Here is a 19,619-nt window from a genome sequence, read left to right on the forward strand (position 1 = left end):
ACTGTCCCCCTCAAAAGCCACCCACTGTCCCCCTCAAAGCCACCCTCCAACCCCTCAAAGGCCACCACCATACCCCTCACAAGCCACCCACTGTCCCTCAAAGGCCACCACCCTCTGTTGCCGCCAGGGACACACATGCCCAGATCCCGCTGGGTTTTGGCTCAGCCCCTTTCTAGCTGCTGATTTGAAAAAAAATTATAATGGCCATTATCATTGCTTTAGGCTGGCTTCTCATCGTGATTATCCGCTTTGAATTAAATACCTGAATAGGGCTTTATGTGTCAAAATGCAAGTATTAAAATAGAAATTAAGAATTACAAGATTCCTCTTGTTTTTGTCGAAAGCTAATCTGGCGTGTTATCTTTTCATTAAGGACAGCTCTAGAGATTAGCATCTAATCCCATACATGTTTTCAGTGTGCTTTCAGATATCCCACCTAAGTCACAAATACTCTGAAGCAGCTGTAGAATCCCTGGAATGTTTTAGGGATGCATTTAAGCCTTTTTTTTTTTGCCAAGGTTTTGTTGCAAATGGGCTAAAACCCACGTAAGGGAAGGAGATGTACCTTACTGGGTCTGGCTCCTTTTTCCCCTCTCCAGATCTTGGGGGTTTGTTTTGTCATTGCTGGCTCTTTTGGTAGCTTTGGAAACTGGGGAAGCTGCTTGTGAAAGGAGTGGGGTTTTTTCTCACTCAGGGACTCGTGCCCTGATGGGAGTGTGGCTTTGTGAGCCAGCACAAAACCCCAGCAAAGCTCTTTGGAAGAGTTCCCTGCTCTGCTGTGCTGTGCAGACAACTGCTCTGGCACGGAGGCTGCTGTGGTGATGGGAACAAACAACTGGGAAAGCACTTGCATCTGTTCCCATAAACCAGTCTGTGCAGTGAGGCTGGCTGTGCTGCCAGGGGAGCATTTGGGGAGCTAACCTGAGCTTTCTTCTTCTTTTTCTAATTTTTTTTTCCCTCATGTGTACTAAGTTACTTCTCAGCCAAGCAGAAACTAGTTGGTCTTGCATAATTTCTTAACTTGTGCTTCTCCAAAAGGGCCTGTGGCACAGGTGGAGGATCTCTCTCCCAAATTACCCTGCTGAAAGGTGGTCTTACACTTGTGTGTGTGTTGCTGTGCAGGTATTTATTACCAATATTTTTAATTTGTCAGGTTCCCTAGTGAAAGTGCAGCCAGTGGAACAGAGCCCATGCAGTGCCTTGTATAATTCTGTTGGAGAGAGTCCAGAAGAGGCCACGAAATTGATAAGAGGACAGGGGCACCTCCCCTAGAGAGACAGGCTGGGAAAATTGGGTGTTCATCCTGGAGAAGGTTGTGTGCAGACCTCGAAACACCTTTCAGAACCTGAAGAGACCTGCAAGGAAGCTGGAGGGGAGCTCTTCATCAGGAACTGGAGTGACAGGACAGGGGGGAATGGGTACAAACTGGAAAAGGGGAAATTTAGGTTAGATATTAAGAAATTTTTCACTTTGAGCATGGTGATGCCCTGGCACAGGGTGCCCAGAGCAGCTGTGGCTGCCCCTGGATCCCTGGCAGTGCCCAAGGCCAGGTTGGACATTGGGGTTGGAGCAGCCTGGGACAGTGGGAGGTGTCCCTGCCATGGCAGGGGTGGGACAAGATGATCTTCCAACCCTTAATGGTCTGTGATTCTATAATTTTGTCATTCTTACAAACACGTGATTTGAAAAACTTTGAATGCAATCCTCCAAGATTCTGTGATTCAAAAAGACATAATCTGGTTGTATTTCATGATTAAGCCTGATTGACTTGTTTTTAAAGTTTAAAAAGTTTAAAGATGTTATTAAAGTTTATGGTTGCCTTATATTCCTGTAAATCAGATTTTTCTTGATCCTAATAAAATCTAGGGAAGAAATTCATTCTGTAGAATGATAAGAGCTTTAAGTTTTCTCTAAGTAGGTTTATTTTGCCAAACGTACCATTCCCAATTATTTGAATGTATTCTGGTTCTTCAAGATTAGCTTGTTTATGAATGTATTTTCCAACATTTCTAATTTTAGATGCTTTGATGGGGGGTTTAGTTTGATATATTTTTCATCTTTATGTGTGGTTGCAGCTGTTATTACCAGGTGCATGTTTGTTAAGTATAAGGTTTGTTCTCCATTTGGAGTATCCAATAACTGCTCAGATTAACTTTGGATCATGCTTGCCAACAAGCTTTATCACTGGAATTTTGTTAAAAACTGAGCCCCTGCAAAATGTAGAATGTAAAGAAACTTCAAAGGAAATAAAGTATGATTATACATGGACATTGTGAGCAAATTAACATGTAAAAGCTAAAACACTAAACCACTGGTTTAAAGTATGAGAATTACTGGTTTTTATTGTGTAAATATTGCACTGAAGGGCAAAATTGTGTACTCTGAATAGTTCAGTGTTTTTGACACTAACATTTTCAATATAAAAATAGTTGAAATGAAGTCATATCCTGAAGATAATTGTCTTTTTTTTTAGATGTGTAGTTTCAGCTGTTTTACATGTCGACATCCTAGAATTTTCTTTAATAAAGATTTGGACCTTGTGTGATTAATTTAAATGTAATGACATCAGGTTCTTTTCCTGCAGAGAACCCAGAAGTAGCTCGGATACCCTGAGGCACTCCTCTATCAGCAGCTGGGAAAGAGTTTGGCAGAGAGGAGCTTGGTTTTGAGGGAGGAGAGAGGATAAGGACAGAAGCAGCAGCTGCATTTCCATGAGGGAACCTTGACTAGATGGAGATGCTAACATTTTTCATCTTGGTAAATTTTCTTTGAGCCTTCTGTCCATGTGGAGAGATCTGTGCTGTACTTTGGTGGCTTTGGGAGTGTGTCCTGCTGGAGCACCTTGGCAATGGGGCTTCTCCAGCTCCAGCTCCTCCTGCAACCACTGTAAAAGTGGAAATGCAAAACCCCAGGCACCACAGGGGTTTGTCTCTTGTTTCTCACCAAATCCTCTGGAACTGATTATTGCCAAATATATATTTCAGAGGGAGATGGTTAATCTCTGAGAAACTGCCTTCTGTCTCTGCCCCTGAAAATCTTACAGTGGGGCAAATGCTGTGGCTGTTACCCCATCACCAGTTTCTATCTCAGAATTTCTGGGATGTGGAGCTCAGTTACCTGGGACCACAGAACACACGTGAATGAATCCATTCCTTTGAATGCAGTTCCTGGGAACTCTCTTTATTGATTCCAAATATTCTGCCAAAACTTAATGACTTGCCAAAATGCAAACACAGAATTTTCTCATTGCAGACAGCTCTGCACTGTAAAGGGTGCCTGAATTTTTATTTATTTCTTCTCATGTGTTCAGATGACACTTCCTATAACAAATATTAACAGGTAAAGTAAGGAATCTTACTTTTTCTGGTTAAAACCTGTCACTTGTCATGAAAGTAGAGACACTTCTCAGTATTCAGAGGGAAAACCAGACAGTGAAATACAAAATGTAAGCATTAAAAAAAAATTCTATTTCCATTACTGGTGTGATACAAGGCACACAGACAAGACTCTTCCTGAAGATGTAAATTTCTTACCAGGAAAATAACTATACTACAGAATAATGTAAAACTGCCTTCATTCCTGGTATTGCTTCTGAGTGCCAAGTCTTGAGCTTTTTTAGCTGTCAGCCTCATTCTTCTGCAAATAGCGCAATCTAGTTAATATTTTCCACTTGGAGCCCACATGCAGCAGCTTGGACAGGTTCAGATAAATGGTGCCAGACAGTGGCAAGCTGGGTGGCAATATTAACCTGGAAAGCTGTTAAATAGCAAGAAACACATTCCTATTTAAAAAGGTGATTGTTCCACAGGTTGGACAATGATTCAGAGACAAATAAGCCACAGGTACTGGTGTGTGTTTTTTTTAAAGTGGGCAGACAGTCATGGGTTACTATGATTAAAGCATAAAGAAGTCTTCATTTGCAGCTAGGAAGGGGTTGCAAATTCGTGGGTATTTCTAAAAAACACGTTGATGAAAAGCTGCAGGAGCAACTGAAATAGAAAATCTGTCACAGCACAGCAGATACGGTGCAATTTTGTGTTAGCAGCTCTCCCAGCTCTGTGTAACTTCAGCTGGAGTTTGGTGTCTGAGCCTTCTAAAATTAAAATCCTGAGTATTCTGATTACAGTGGAAGTGTGTAAGAATATTAAAAAGTGGCTTTGGTTTCCTAGTTACAAGTGTATTCATCCCAGCTCATTGTGCATGTAAAGAAATTCAGGAAAAACCAAATGGAGAGATGGATGATATGGCAAGCATTTTCTGTCATTCTGTCCAGACAATAAGTTCAAGCAAGGAAAAGCAAGAAAAAATCATTTTCTGGTGCTTATTATTAAAAAAAATAAATAGGAGGACTCATGTTTTGGTTCATGTTTAACAAAGTTAATTTCCAGGAAGAACAAACGGAATGATAATGCAAAATTTTGCTTTAGTACAGTAATTCTGTTAATGTCCTGCTTTCCTGTAAATGTGGCTTTAGGGATCGAGTTTCTTGGCAGAAAGCAGCGTGGCTGTAGCCTCAGTTCTTGAGAAGGTTCATGTGAGTGAAACAGAGAGCACCAAAGAGCTGTTAGGGCTATGGTACACTGGAAAAGTGAGCTTGATGCTTTCACTCCTCAGTGTCACTCACTTTGGCCTCAAATGGGAACATTCTGGGGTCAGAGATTCCACAGAGATGGGCAGCAATTTCCAGAATTTCAGCCAGTCCATTTGTGTTTGTGCATTGCTGAGCTGCTGGAAAAGCGTGGTGTATGTGGAGTAGATGATTTTTCTTTTCAGCAATTGTACCCAAGTGTTAGAGGTGATGTGTGGTAAGTTGTTGTCAAGCAAAAAATGCACAAGTTAGGAAGGAAAAGCAGTGCCTTGCTGAAAAAATGTGTTTTCATTTCTTTGTTTCATCAGATAGTGCCAGGGTGCTGTTGTGTCACCAACTTAATTTAATTCCTGATGTTATCAGGCTGGTTCTTAGATGACAAAATGTATATTTCAAAGAGAATTTGCAATGTGTAACAACTTCAGACCTATTCTTGTGCCTTTCTGTGCACTCTAAAGACATGCCCATGGTGTGAGATGAGCAAATACCATTTGCTTTCAGGTCATGAGTAGAAGTTCTGCCCTGTGACAGCTGAGGGACAGCTTTGCATTGCTATGGCCTGGGCACTCTGACTGATGTCATCTCCACATGGATTTATCCAGTACTGAGGGGAATGCTCAAGTGGCACAGCAAAAATAGCCAAGATACAGAATTATTGATGTCTTCATATTCAGGCTACTGACTGAATTTATTGTCCATTTTGGACTCTAAAATTACGTTCTATGCATGATGAATTCAGCCCCCAGAACAGAATGGGCATTTCTTTAGGAAGTGTTGCTTTTCAGTTCTGAAGGACAGGAGCAGTGCACTGGAAGAGGCCTTTTTGCCTGACCTGCTTTTCTGTCAATTTATCACTCTTTCCCCCAGTTCCCTGTGGCAGTTCATTACCCAGGAGCCAGTGATACATGGGCAGGAGAGAAGCTGATTGCCTCTCCAGAACCTGCATCCTGCTGGGCACCAAACTGGCTGTAACATTTAAATTCCAGGCATTTGGGAGCTACATGTGCTTACACAGCTCTGTGTGTACATTGAATTTTGAATGCTGAATGTGAAGAGACAAAATTGGTCTGTGCCATTACACAGCTGGCTTCCCCTCTCTCAATTATAAAAATGACATCTCTCCAATGTCTTTATCTTAGTTATGTTCACTAGTTAGGTCATAGCTCTGGGTTATGTGTGACCGCTACAACAAGAGTATGTCCTGGAGAACCACAGCACAAGGGTTTCTTCAACTCTGATGGCAAAATCCCACATGGCTGCACTGGATTTTTTGTCAGACCCTTGGTGACTTCTTACAGCATCTTCCTTGGTGTTGTCATGGACCTTCTTGAGGGGAAAAAACCCACAAACTTAGAAAAAAGGTTTTAATGGGCAGAACTATCCAGATCTACTGAGAGCTAATCAAGTAATTGCACAAAGGATAAAGATACATAGAAAAATCTGGCTTTAAGATTTTTTATTTTTATATTTTGTGGTGTTTGTGTGTCTGTAGCATTATTGTCTGTATTTCACTAGCTGTGAGGTCTGATGGCTCAGGATTAGGAAAAACTTATGTTGATATTTGGGCCTTAGGTTGAAATTGCCTTCAGGGTTATGCAGGTGTATTTTGGTGCAGGGCTAAAAGATTGTGGCACTTATCTGGCCAATTAATGGCTAATTAAAGCACAGAAAATACTGAGACTCTCAAAGTGGCACAGAAGGACTCAGCTGTGGCATTTCAGTAAATTAGGCTGTTCTTGCTCCTCTTGAGGTCTTCTCCTCTTTCCAGAGTAGCACAAAGGATCAGTAAAGTTGTCTTTAAATACAAAAGGGAATTTCCCTGTTGGAGAGGACATGGTGAAAATGCAAATTTGACTTTACATGTGGACGAGGAAGTGGGAAAAGGCAGAGGGTGCCATGTTGCAAGGATGGCATAGAGGGGAATTGCAGCTGGAACCTGACACACTCACAGGAGAGTTTAGCATTTTCCAGGCTAATCTAGAGTAGCTGAGGAATCTGACTCCTGAAATCTTGTCAATGGACTCTCTAGTTACTGAAGGGACATTTTTTTTTTCCCAGGAATCTGTAGAAATGTGTGATGTACATCAGAAATTCTCTCTCCTCTGACAGGCTGCTCAGCTGCCTAGATATGGGGTTTTCCTCCCTTAAGCAGGAGGTTTTTTTCATTTAAATTAGGACTGTAAAAGTTCTGTGAATATGGAAAGTCTCTTCTATGGAAACTTTTCCCCCATTTCCTCCCAAATGCTGCAGACCTGAGAGCTGCTCTGGTCTCATTTTGTTTATTAGGACTACACTGGACGAGAGAAAGTGAGTGGGACCTGGTAATTCATGGTGCATTTGACATCCTGTTTTAAAAAAGATGCTAAACAGATTTTTGATTTATTTTTTATCTTTAATTTGCAGTGTCACTCTTGGAGACAGGCTGGCATGTGTGATACTTTGGGTGTTGCCTGGCTTTTGTGTCTGAGACCTGCAGAAGGGCAGACCTGTCCATGTTAGCTTGTAGGAGAGAAATTCTCCTCTGTACCTGCATAGAGCTGCAGGAACCAACACTGTCTTACAGTTTTTGTTGGCCAAATATTTTTGAGAGAGTATGCCTGGAATTATTTTGCTGTAAAAGCTAAAATGACACACTTTGTTCCCTTGTATGTTTCATCATTCCCTCTATTTTAGGTCAGATGATTCATCTCTGCATTACTGGTTCTGCATTTCCATTGCCTTAATTGGGATTTCAGAGTCATTGCAGTCTGTATAGAATTGTCAATGCTATTTCTAACAACATACAGATTTCTTCCTTCCCTTCATCCCTCCCTTCCATGGCAGGGCATGTTGGAATGAGATGACCTTTAAGGTCCCTTCCAACCCAAACCATTCTGGGATTCTTCTCTTCCTCTCTCTTTGCTTTCCCTGGTGCCCCCTCCTCACCTTCCTCAGTCCAGGTGGTTTCTCTCCTCCTGTTTTTGCTGTAGCCCAGCTTTTTGGGGAGTGAGCTGGATTTCACTCACTCTCCTGCTGAAAGCTGACTCCTTTTCTTTAGCCACAAGTGACTCTTCACCTATTTTAAGGTACAGCCAGGTATGTACAAAAATCCTTGCAGGAGATGCCCTGGACCAGCACATTTACTGATTATTTCAGACACTACAGCAGCAGTTATTCTCATTTTCAGCACACAAGGGTGTCATGGTTGCTTTTCTTCCCACCTTTTCCCACCCAGGTGCCTGCAGAGACCAAGAACAGCCCCCACCCAGCACAGGACAGCACTTGCTTCTGTGTACAGTGATTAAGAACTGGGCTTAACCTAATTGCACTCCATATGTCAGTAGGGTGCAGCTGCTGGGTGTGCAGAGACCATGGCAAGGGCTGGAGTTTAACAGCTTATCAGATCATCACTGGCCACCTCAACTGAAAAATCTGGCTGGAAGCATGCTGTAGCCAGTGGTGAATAAAATAAAATACTAAGAAGAGTGTTTTATATTTAAAAGTGCCGTCCATGAGGTCTAATTGTTCTTTGATTTGTGCTCAAAGGCACTGTGTGCATTCACAGTTGAAAGGAAGCATTTGTAAAGGAAGAAATTTGTCATTGCTACTCACAGAGAAACTTTCTGTTTGGGATTTTAAAATCTCGAAGTAAGAGGATGATTAATTACAACCATGTAATACATCTCTGCATGTAAATAATCCTCATTAACCCTGCACTAAATTTATAGCTTCTACTAGAGCTGTGCCTTTTCTGCTTGCTTGAAAGACTTGAACCTTTCAAAGTCATCTCTTCCCCAATTAAAACTTAGGAAAGAATGAGCATTTGCTCTCAAAATATTTTAAGCAAAAAAAGGTAATTAATATTAAAGTTTCCAGGACTGGGAGCTATAAATTCAAGAAAGAAGGAAAAGGAGGGTTATTTTAACCATGGGCATTGTTAAGCACTGGAAAAATTAGCTGAGGGTTGTGGTGGCTTCCCTGTCACCACCACTGGGTTCCTGTGCCACAGCTGCTGCTTGTGCCCAGAGTGTTCCCCAGGTGTGCTGGGGTGTCCACAACCTTGGGGAAATTTCTGCAGGGAATTTTCCCCCCCAGATGCCCTTGGAGCTCCAAATGGGGGCAGCCCTTCAGGTAACATTTCCATGTAATGCAGAGTGGGCACAGCCAAACTCCTAATTCCTGCTGAGCTGCCCACTGATTGTTGTCACTCAGGAGCTACAGAGTTTGGTGAACCAAGGGGATTGGAGTGCCTTAAACGGCTGAAATTTCTGGACATCTGCTTAGCTGCAAGACTGGGCTCACTGGAATGAAACCTGGGTGAAACTGTGAGTTGTGTCACTAACGGATGACCCAAAAATAATAAATTCAGGGCATTCTCTCAAGATACAGCAATAATTTTCTGTTGCCTGGCAATGTCTTTGGCACTGCACACAGAGCTGGGAGTTTATTTTATGATGCTGTGCAGAAAAATTTGTTTACAGTTTTCTACTGTGATTCCCCCAAGAGGAAGAACCCATGGCTCATACAGAGAGAGCAAACATTAATGACACCTTCTCTTCATCTTGGCAAATTTATGACCAAGTTTCCATTCCTCCTTCTGTATTTCCAGAAATATTTATGCAGAGACTTGTGTTGTCTCAATTCATCCCACTTATTTTCAGTGGGAATTAGTTTGAAACTACTCTGAACAGCTTATAATAGCAGAATTTAAATTTTAGTTGATTTTTATGTACTCCTTTTTTTTAATAATCTTGTCTTCACATGGCAAAATCTTTTCCTATTTTTTGATGGAGGAATAAGGAATTTTCTAATGTATTTCTAGATGACATTTTATTAACCATACAGCATATTTGGTATGGTTTAAAGGGAATGTTATTCACCCATGATGTCTTATGCCTGATAGAAGAATCTGAAGACACAAATTTCATATTGTCCTCCAGGCAGGTAATCTGCTGTATCCCCCCCAAATAACAGTTTTTACTATCACTTGTAGGACTGGGATATTTTTGTGACGGAATTAAGCCTCAATAACAAAAAAAGATTAATTTAATGTTTTGGGTTTTTTTTTCTCCTGGAGTATACTGCTCAGAGTGGGACAGAAACCTCCATGGTTTCTGGGCTGGAATAATTTTTTCATATGATCTGGGATAGACCCAGCCTGCATTTTTGGGGGAATACATTAACACTGGAAAGAGGCTTGTATGAACTGACTCCACAAAGAAGGTCATGAAATAAATCACGCAGTGCTCTTCTGATGACAGTCACTTATTTCACATTTAGAAAGCAAATGCCTGCTAAAATCAACAGTTTAAAATACTCTGAATTTCTTGTCTCCATTGGTATTTGAACATTTGGTCAATCCCTGTGATAACTGCAACCCCCAAATCTCCTTTTATGGTCAATTCCATCAGAGAGGATCCTGCTGATGAAGGGAGAGCTGATCAAAATTAAGCTTGGCTGGTGATGAGCTCAACAGAGCCAGCAAGATTTTGTCCTTGTTTTCCTTTTGTTTACATGGTAACTGTCTCTTTCCTCTTCCCATACAGATGAGTGTCATGCAGCACAGCAGAGATGTGCTGCCCTTTTCTTGCCAGCAGAAATTTCTAATAATTGAATCACTTCAATGCTGAAATTTAGAGGCAAGACTTCTCAAAGGAAAAAAAATATTAATATGCAACCAGTTGAACTTTGTGGCATGTCAAGACCACCCTGTCACTCCTACATCTTAAAAGTAATTAATTCTTTTCTTTTTGTGGGAAAGGTGATGAAGTTGTCTAAGTAATCAAAATTCACTGTTCAAGTCACAAATTTTTTTTTGCAGCATGGTTTTAAGCATAACCTCAGCAGCAGCTTACAGGAAAAAATAATTCAGACATCAAACTGATCCTAATTCAGTCTGTTAAATAATTTTCGAAGAGGACAGATTTTTAACTTCTCCTTCAACATCGAAAAACAGAATAAGTTTCATTTGTTTTCATAGCAGCTAATTGCATAATGTGATTTAGCTTGAATGCAGAGGACTGGAAAGAATAAACAACTTAATAAGGTGCTATGGGACTTGCCTTTATGGTGCACATGTAAAGACTTGTTAAGGATAGAGGCTTAAAGTAAACTGATAGATAAAAGCTTCTACAGGGTGTTTACAGCATCCAGCTCCAGCCCTCCAGGTGCAGAGAGCATTTCCCTCCTCATGGATTACACCCAATTGCAACCCACTGTTTCCATTTATTTTTTTTTCATCCTTATCACATTTGCTTTCAGTAAAAAAATGTGATGCTTAAAGAATGCAATAATTGTGGTTGAAAAGTGGGGTTTGCAAGATTAAGTTTCAAGAGGCTGATACAGTTCCATCACATTAAATTTAAATTTTAACAGTGTTGAATCAAACACAATTTCTCTTGCAAGGGTTGTATCTTTGCATAGATATGTTTATGCACTTATATATTTTTTTTTGTGCCTATATGTATTTAAATGTACAAAGCACATATGTTTGTGTGTATATATATATGCACATATAGCATGTATATAAAAATAAATGTGTATAATGGCAGAGACACGTAAAGGAACAAACCTAAGCAAAAATATTAATCTGATTTAATATTCAGACTGACAGAAATGTAAAAAGGTGGAAGACAGAAGAGGGTCCAAAAGTAAATGAGATGAAAAAGACGTTTCTGTTTAGATAATCATTAGTGCTGCTCGTAGGAATGAGGAAGAGATTTTCCAAGTGGACCCTGAGTTATGTGCATAACCCTTGCCCTTTTGGGAAAACAGGCCTCTCAAATTTATTTTTAGTCAAGTCTAAATAGAAAACCAGCCCATTTTGTTAGGGACAAGGTAGTTGCATAATGTAGGCACATGATTCTTCAAAATGTGGATGTTTGCTTCTAAAAAAATGAAGCTGGGCTTCCCATTTTTGCTGTTGCTGCAGCAGAAGGGAATACAAGTATTAGTGGAATTTGACTTAGCCTACTCTTGATCATGTCTGCCTTGGAGTGTGTTTCAGCAGCATCTGACAGGCAAAAATGTTCTGACTAATCCTTCTTTTTTCTGCCTCAAGGAGCAGAGAATTACACAGATTTTTTTCAGGTGACTATCATCCTTTGTTGTGCATTGAACTCCAGGTAATTTGCGGAGGTTTTGGCTGTTCCTGGCTCTTGCTGCAGCTCTTCAGAGTGCAGAACTGCCTCAGCCATGCTGGTTCTGACATGGAAATGTTGCTTTAATTTTGGATCTATGAGAAATCCTTTCTTACTGGACCCTTGCTATCCATAAAATATCCTTGTTACCATGAGGATACTTTTCACAGTGAGGTTTCCACCTTGCTGGTGAGGAAACATCTTCTCCACATCCTGAGGAAGCGTCAAATACCGGCACTGACATCAGGGTGATTTTCTCAGACTGATGATTAAGGTTTTACCCATCTGCTGCTGTTTATAAGCCCTCAGGGCTCATCCTGTGAACTTTTCCAGTGCCTAAAATTGTCTTAAGTATTTTTGTCCCTTTTGCTTCTGGAAGGACAAGGCCTATCAAAAAACAGATATTTTGTAAGCAGGAAATGATGTTGCCCCTCAGTGTTTTTCCTTTTGGTTTGAAGCAGGGGCATTTAGGCAAACTGTTCATTTATTCTCATAATGAGCCAAGCTTTTGCATTCTTATTTAAGCAATAAATTGCAGCAAAGGCATGAAAGTTTTGTAGCCTGTCCTAAAGCCTTTTGTGACTTTGCCTGTGGGTCCCAGTCCATCCATCCCATCAGATCTCTGAGAAGAACAGTGAACCAAATAAAAACGTGGTAGATACAAACTTATTTCATTTGCCTCCCACTTTTCAAGGCATGCACATCTCTTATCTCTCATTAAGCTGATTTCACTGATTCAGGTAATTAAATCAGCAGGGTTGCCTTTTGGAGGAGGCTGACACACCCTTGGCTCACACCTTTCCATAAGAATTTGAGGCTTTAGATCAGTTTGTGAGCTCTGTCTCTCACATTGGACAATACTGAGGAGTTTTTAGAATATGATAGAAACTAATTGCAAAGATGGAGAGCAATTAAATATGTGTGCTGATTTGTACTTGGCATTTTAGTGATAAATGAATGTTAATCACAGCAACAGTCATGCTCTCATCATCTCTTAGTGGCAGCATTAGCATTATTGTATCCATAAACAGAAATTCCTGTCATTTTCAGCAGCAAATAACAAATAAAATCCTCCCTGCCCCAGAGCTCTTGCAGTCCAAATATCACAAAGGACAGGGCTGTGTGTCTCCTTAACCAAAGCCAGATGTTTGATTTCAAGGAGGGAATTAAAATCTATTTTCACTAGGGATTTTTTCTCATGCAGAAGGTCAGCATGGGAGAAAGCATGCAGGAAGTTCCCCTACTGGCATTTGTGCTAATTAAGGGTGCAGAACAGATTCAGTAAATAAGCCACTGCTTTCTCAAGCCAATAAACATTTTGAAAATAATCTTCTGAGCTTTAAATATCCACTCTCAATATCTGACAAAGTAAGTTTTGTTGTGGATTTTTTTCTTGTAGTTAAATAGAGTGAGATCATTTTAGTTGGGTTTTTTGTGGAAAGAAAAATCACAAAAATTATTTTCCTCCTGTTTTACAGTGTATGACCACATATTTCTCTTCACCTGAGAATGCCAAAACCTGGTGTGAAGTCTCTAGGCATTCCAAACACGGAATCCTTGCCAGGCATTTCTCATTTTTCGTGATTAGCTTTGCAGAAAATGTGATAGATGGTTTCTTTTATGGGTTACCAAACCAGTGATGCAATATACAATCTTTATTCCAAAGCATTTACATTTCTGCTTCTCCTTTCAGCACTCTGGTACCATAAACTGCCAAAGTTTGTGTCAGCACTTGATGCTGTTAGGAGGTAGGAATGATTTTCCTTTCCTGAGTACCTGGAAAATCCAAGAGTGCTGCCTAACTGAGGCAGGGGCTGCACTTTGGAGAGGGTGTGGAAAGAGCAGGAGATTTCTTGGCATCAGAAGTGGAAATATCAGTGCTGAGAAGCTCCTGGGAGACAGAGGCTCTTCCCTGGAGTGGTGTGAAACTCCTGCTCCAAGGACAGAGCTGCACAGCCCTGGAGGTGCCCTCCTTGTGAGACCCCTGTGGGCTGCTCTTGGAGCCCTGGATGCTGAGAATTTTAAACTTTCTGTGCTGAAAGGCACAGACCCACAGGGAATGCTGCAATTGACCTGAGGATGTGGAGAGGACTCACAAAACTGATTGACAGCACTGGGATTATGGGTGTGCAGTGGGTTAGAAGTGTGTAATGTCACAGGGTGGAAAACTTAGGGGTTTTAGAATATAGAAATGAATATGAAGCGAGATGGAGGTTTTAGGGTGGAGGCAGGTTGTTCTTCTTCACCTTATTCTTCATGGGTTTGGGTAATGTTTTGTAATTGGACAGAAAAGTCTGCGTCTGCATTGTGGGCTTCGATGGATTATTGGGTTAAAAGGGAAAATAATCTGTGTGTCATTTCTGAATCGGATAGTTTAGCCTTAAAAGACCTTGTAACAAGGGATAGTTGGCCATTTTGTGCCTTGCTAGTGAAAGGCTGCAGAACTCATGGTTGTGAGGCTGTTTCAGTGATAATAAACAATAAACACCTGAGTGTGAACATGAACCATCATCTCAAGTGCCTTCAATCCCGACCCAGAGAAACCCACAGGCCACTCTTGGACTTCCACTCTTCCACTGCTCAGCTGCCAGGTGCTGATGGAACAAACCCTGCTGGGAGCTCTGTGCAAGCTGGAGCTCTGCCCTCCTGTGTTTCAGCAGCAGCCTCAGCTCAGCAGATGCTCCAGAGCAGCTCGGTGGGTGATGCCATGGCAAGTGCCCACGTGCCAGGGTGCAGAGCCAGAGCAGCTGCAGGAGCCAGCCCCAGCCTGGATGAGCCCAGCACTGCCTCCTGGCAAGGCTGAATTGCTGCTCAGACTTGGCTTGTTCCTCACAGAGACCTGGTGCAGGGGTTCTTACAGGGAGTTTGCAGCTTTTATCTGCGGGAAGGGTGTGAGCAAGGCCATGGAAAACCCAGAGATGCTTTAATTGCATGGATGATTTAATATCAATCTAAAAATAAAAGAAATAAAGCAGCAATTACACTTGATAGCCAGCCAGGATTTTCTTTTACAAAAAGAGAAGAAAAAGGAAAAGTCTTTCTTCACTGTGAGATCTGTGAAACCACCAGTTAATTTTCTGTTTGTTCAGAATTCCCTCAGACACACAGATCTGGCCATTACACCTGGGCAGAAATATTAAAACATGTATTCTTATCCTTTCAGCCCAAATTTCCCTGTACCTCAAACTTTCATTTCATATTGGTTTTAATAATTTGTTTTTTTCAGTCATCTCGTGCTTTTCTGCCCACATTAAAAACTCCCCACTTCCTTTGTGCTGAGTAATCCAGTATTTGTTCTGGGTTAGTCACAATTACAGGTATGAACAGGGAGGAAAAAAGAAACAACACATCTCCCCCAAACAACCTACTTTGTTCCTCCTTCTAAACAAATCTATTTAAATGTGTCTTCTAACCAGGTTAAAATGTGCTGTTTTTTTGCAAACCTGACTGAATTCCTTACTCAGTATTCACACAGTATGAGCAGGATGCTATCCCACACCTTGTCTGTACCTTAGGATCCCTAAATCCAGTGTTTTATGCTTTGAAGGGCTCCTCCTTCATGGGCTGCTTTGCTTTTAGTTGAGCTGGCTCAGGAGCACACACAACAATGTGCCTTTAGGTCCTTCAAAATGAGAATTTCCTATAAACATTTAAATTTAATGCATCAATAGAAGCCCCCTGACACAAATTGTGAAACAAGTTCTGGGGTTTGAACTACAGATTCACCTCTGAAACTATTTAGGAAAATCTCTCATCAGAAAGGTGTGCTTGGGTCTTTGTCTGTGTGTTTGTAGCTCTTAGCTGGCAGTGAGGGTTAAACCTTGTGTTGACCAACAGCAAAAAGCCAATTGTGTGTTTTGGTTTCAGATCTGCTGAACAGAGGCAGGTTTTGCATCGGTGCGCAGGAGACTGATTCACAAGTGGAGTTTCCAGTTGCGTGCACGGTGCTCTGTCCTTCCCATCTGTATCTCAGCTGTGTCAGAGGGGATTTGGAGGGATAAAAAGGTGAAGTCTCCCTTTTCCCAAGAGGAGCAGCAGGTGCCTTCAGTCAAAAATGGGTTCCAGGCAGCAGCAAGGGCACAGCCAGTGAAGCAGGGCCAGATTTTTGGGCTGGCCCCTGGTGTGGGCTGTTTGTGAGCCCTGTGGCATCCATGGGGAGTGGGATTGGTGTCAGGGCCCATTCCCAGATTTGCTGCAAGGATCTGATCATGTGGGATTGGTGTCAGGGCCCATTCCCAGACCTGCAGGGATCTGATCAGGTGGGATTGGGGTCAGTGCCCATTCCCAGATTTGCTGAAGGGATCTGATCAAGTGAGATTGGTGTCAGTTCCCATTCCCAGATTTGCTGAAGGGATCTGATCAAGTGGGATTGGTGTCAGTGCCCATTCCCAGACCTGCAGGGATCTGATCAGGTGGGATTGGTGTCAGGCCCATTCCCAGACCTGCAGGGATCTGATCAGGTGGGATTGGTGTCAGGGCCCATTCCCAGACCTGCAGGGATCTGATCCAGTGGGATTGGTGTCAGGCCCATTCCCAGATTTGCTGCAGGGGTCTGATGGCTCAGCAGAGCCAGGACAGGCTCAGTCCCTTCAGCAGCTGCTGACACAGGCCAGAGCCCCACCTGGATGGCACCTCCAGGTAGATTGGCTCTTGTAACCCCTGGGGGATGCTGAGCAGGAGAGCCTCTGACTCTCCACCCAGTAAAGCTCCATAGCAAAGGCAACTCCCCCTCCCAGGCTGCTTTCCCTCAAACCCCACCTGGCTTTAGAGCTGAAAACAAGGAACAGGCCACGTAATGTCTGAGCTGGGATTTGCTCCCCTGCAGCACTGCCAAGTCACAGATGAGGTGTGATCAAGCTTCATCTGGTGCCCAGCTCGTGGTGGGGATGGGATCCTGCCCTGGAAGTCCTGGAGGGAACAAGAGCTTCCCTGTGCTGGGATTGCACAACCTCCTCTGTCAGAGCAGCAGGGCAGGCACAGCTTCAGCCTGACCTCTGCCTGACTCATGCTTTTTCCTCCTGTTACCAATAAGAACTTTTTCCTCGTGAGTCACTTTGAAACAGTTTGTGTGTGTTTAGGGGAAAGAAAAAAACCAACAAAACTCAAAGGTTTTCTTGAGGAACGGTTTGTTGGTGAGACAGAACAGATCACTGGGCACTGTCAGGGACTGTTCTGCCTGCACAGTTCAGTTAATGAGCTCCTAGGGCTGTCAGGGATTTTTTTATACTGTCATTTGTGTATGTCCCTTCCTTTTAATGCTTTCTTCTCTGAAATGCAGCAGTGAAAAACACAAGTGCTACTCTTCCACTCTTTGGATGCCCGAAGCTCAGGGAAACAATGACCCCTTCAAAAACGTGCCAGTTTAGCTGTGTCCATCCTAACACAGACATGAAATGTGCTGGCAAAACTGTACTTGGTCTCTTCCACTTTCTTCTCAGGTCACAGAAACAGAAGCACATTTATAATAAAAGGTCTGAAATATTGGGATTTCTGCCCCCTCCCATCCCCATGGCTTCCTTGCAGTGGCAGATTTGACTCACAGCCCAAGAGCTCTGTGGCAGTGAATTCAAGTCCCTGAAATCACAGACAAATGTTTTAACTCTGAGAGCTGAGTAGTTCCTGAGAAGTTCTTTTCTCTGTAGGGAGTAGACATTAAGGTGTTTATTGGATGCATTCATTTTCAGAAGCAGGAATAAGTTTGTACCCTGATGGCAGGAATGATTTTGTTTTTGGTTTTTGGCTGCAAAAAGTTTATTTCTGGCTAAGTCAGCCTGTTCCTCTCTTCTAAGACCCACTGGCCTTGCTGATTGATTTAAGTCAGTTTTGACAGATCAGCTGCAGGTTCAAGTTAGTTAAGTTTCTGTGATTTTGGTGAAGTTTAGGAATGTAAAAGAGGGAAGAAACCTTAGCACTGCCCCGCTGAGGGAAAGACTGGCTTGAGCTCAACCCTTGCTAAACATCTGAAATGACCCAGCAGGAGAAGTTTTAAGACTGCTCTGATGGTGAGACAAAATTCACTGGGCACCAGAAAATGCAGTCAAGGTGCAGGAATCAGATGGAAATCAGGTCTCATCTGAACTTCTTGTCACCTTCATTGGCAGCAGGGTTTTGCCTTTGCCTTCCTGTCCTGGATTTGCTCATTTCCACAGTGAGATCTTCAGGACTGGTGAATGGACTCCATCCATTCCCACAGTGGCCACAGCCTGGACTTTCTCAGACTGACAGGCTGTAACCAGGCTGAAACTGTGTGAGCCTGGTGAGGTCTCTAAGTATTTACAGCTGATTTTGAGAGGTTTTTGAGTGGCCAGAAGGTGGAGGTGGTTCTGCCCCTCTTCTCTGCCCTCCTGAGACCCCACCTGGAATTCTGCATCCAGCTCTGGGGTCCACCCCACAAGAAGGATGTGAAGCTTTCAGGGAGTACCCAGAGAAGCCCGCAAAGATGATCAGAAGGCTGGAACAGCTCTGCTGTGAAGCCAGGCTGAGAGAGCTGGGGTTGTTCATCCTGGAGGAAAATGGCTTTGGGGGAGAGAACTTAGAGCACTGTTCAGTGACAAAAGGGGGCTTATAAAAAGGAAGGAGATATAATTTTTAATATTGCCAAATAGTGAGGGGAAAAGGGGCAATGTTTTTAAAATGAAGGAGGGCAGGTTTAAATTAGATTTATGGAAGAAATTCTTTACTGTGAGGCCCTGGCACAGGTTGCCCAGAGAAGTTGTGGATGTCTCATCCCTGGGAGTGTCCAAGGCCAGGTTGGATGAGACTTGGAGCAACCTGGGACAGTGGAAAGTGTCCCTGCCCAAGGCAGGGGTTTGGAACAGGATGAGCTTTAAGGGTCCTTCCAGCCCAAGGCATTCTGTGATTCCATATCTACCTTAAATGATTTAAGAGTTCTCAAGCTTTAGATCCTATTCATCTACAGGAAGATGAGTAGGACCAGCCAGGTGCTGGCTTCTGAAGCACAGAGCAGTTTTTGTTCTATTCCCAGTGATATATTCCTCAAATATAAATTCCCAGTGAGCCCACAGCCTATTCCCCTTGTGTATATCAGTCTGTCCTGAAATGTCATGACCATTTTTTGCATCTGAAATAATGATTGCTTTATAGACAAAATAATACAAAGCAAGAAAGAAATGTTCCAGCAATGACCTTTCTGTGTCAAACCCCTTGCCTAGAGAAGATCAGGATCTTCTAAGTGACTAATTAAATCAGAAGTGAATCTGTCTAAAGCAATAAATGCTGAAAAAGTATGATGAGAGAGCCTGCTGTCAGCCACAATATTTCAATTACTGATAGTACAGTCTAGGAGAGTCAAATCCCATCTCTAAAAATCTGCTTCTTGATCCTGTAACATTATCCATAAATGGATTTCAATGTGGCATTTATCCCTTCCTTGTATAAATGGCAAAGTTTAGATCAGTTTAGACATTAGAAATGTAACTGCAGAAAGTACAAACAGGGAGAACTGATCAGCTCCAGATGAGCACTGGGATGAGCTCCTTCCAGGCTGGAGTCCAGCTCACTTCCAGCACCACACAGCCAGGGCTTTGATTCTCAACATCTCCTTTTCCTTCTCCAGTCCTGTCCTTCCTCACCGCCAAAGAGAGAGTGGGCAAATCTTCTGCTGGAGTCCTGAGACAGAGCCACAGAATCATTTAGGCTGGAAAAGACCTCCAAGATCATCAAGTCCAACTTTTGACCCATCCCCACCTTGTCCCCATCCCAGAGCTCTGAGTGCCACATCCAGGCCTTCCTTGGACACCTCCGGGGACTGAGACTCCAAACCTCCTGGGCAGCCCCTGACAATGCTGACAACTCTTTCAGTGAAGAAATTCCTCCTGATGTCCAACCTGGATTTCCCCTGGAGCAGCCTGAGACAATTTCTTGTTCTGTCACTTGTTCCCTGGGAAAACAGC

This window comes from Zonotrichia leucophrys, chromosome 1 (genome assembly GCF_028769735.1).
Source record: "Zonotrichia leucophrys gambelii isolate GWCS_2022_RI chromosome 1, RI_Zleu_2.0, whole genome shotgun sequence".
Classification (NCBI taxonomy): Eukaryota; Metazoa; Chordata; class Aves; order Passeriformes; family Passerellidae; genus Zonotrichia; species Zonotrichia leucophrys.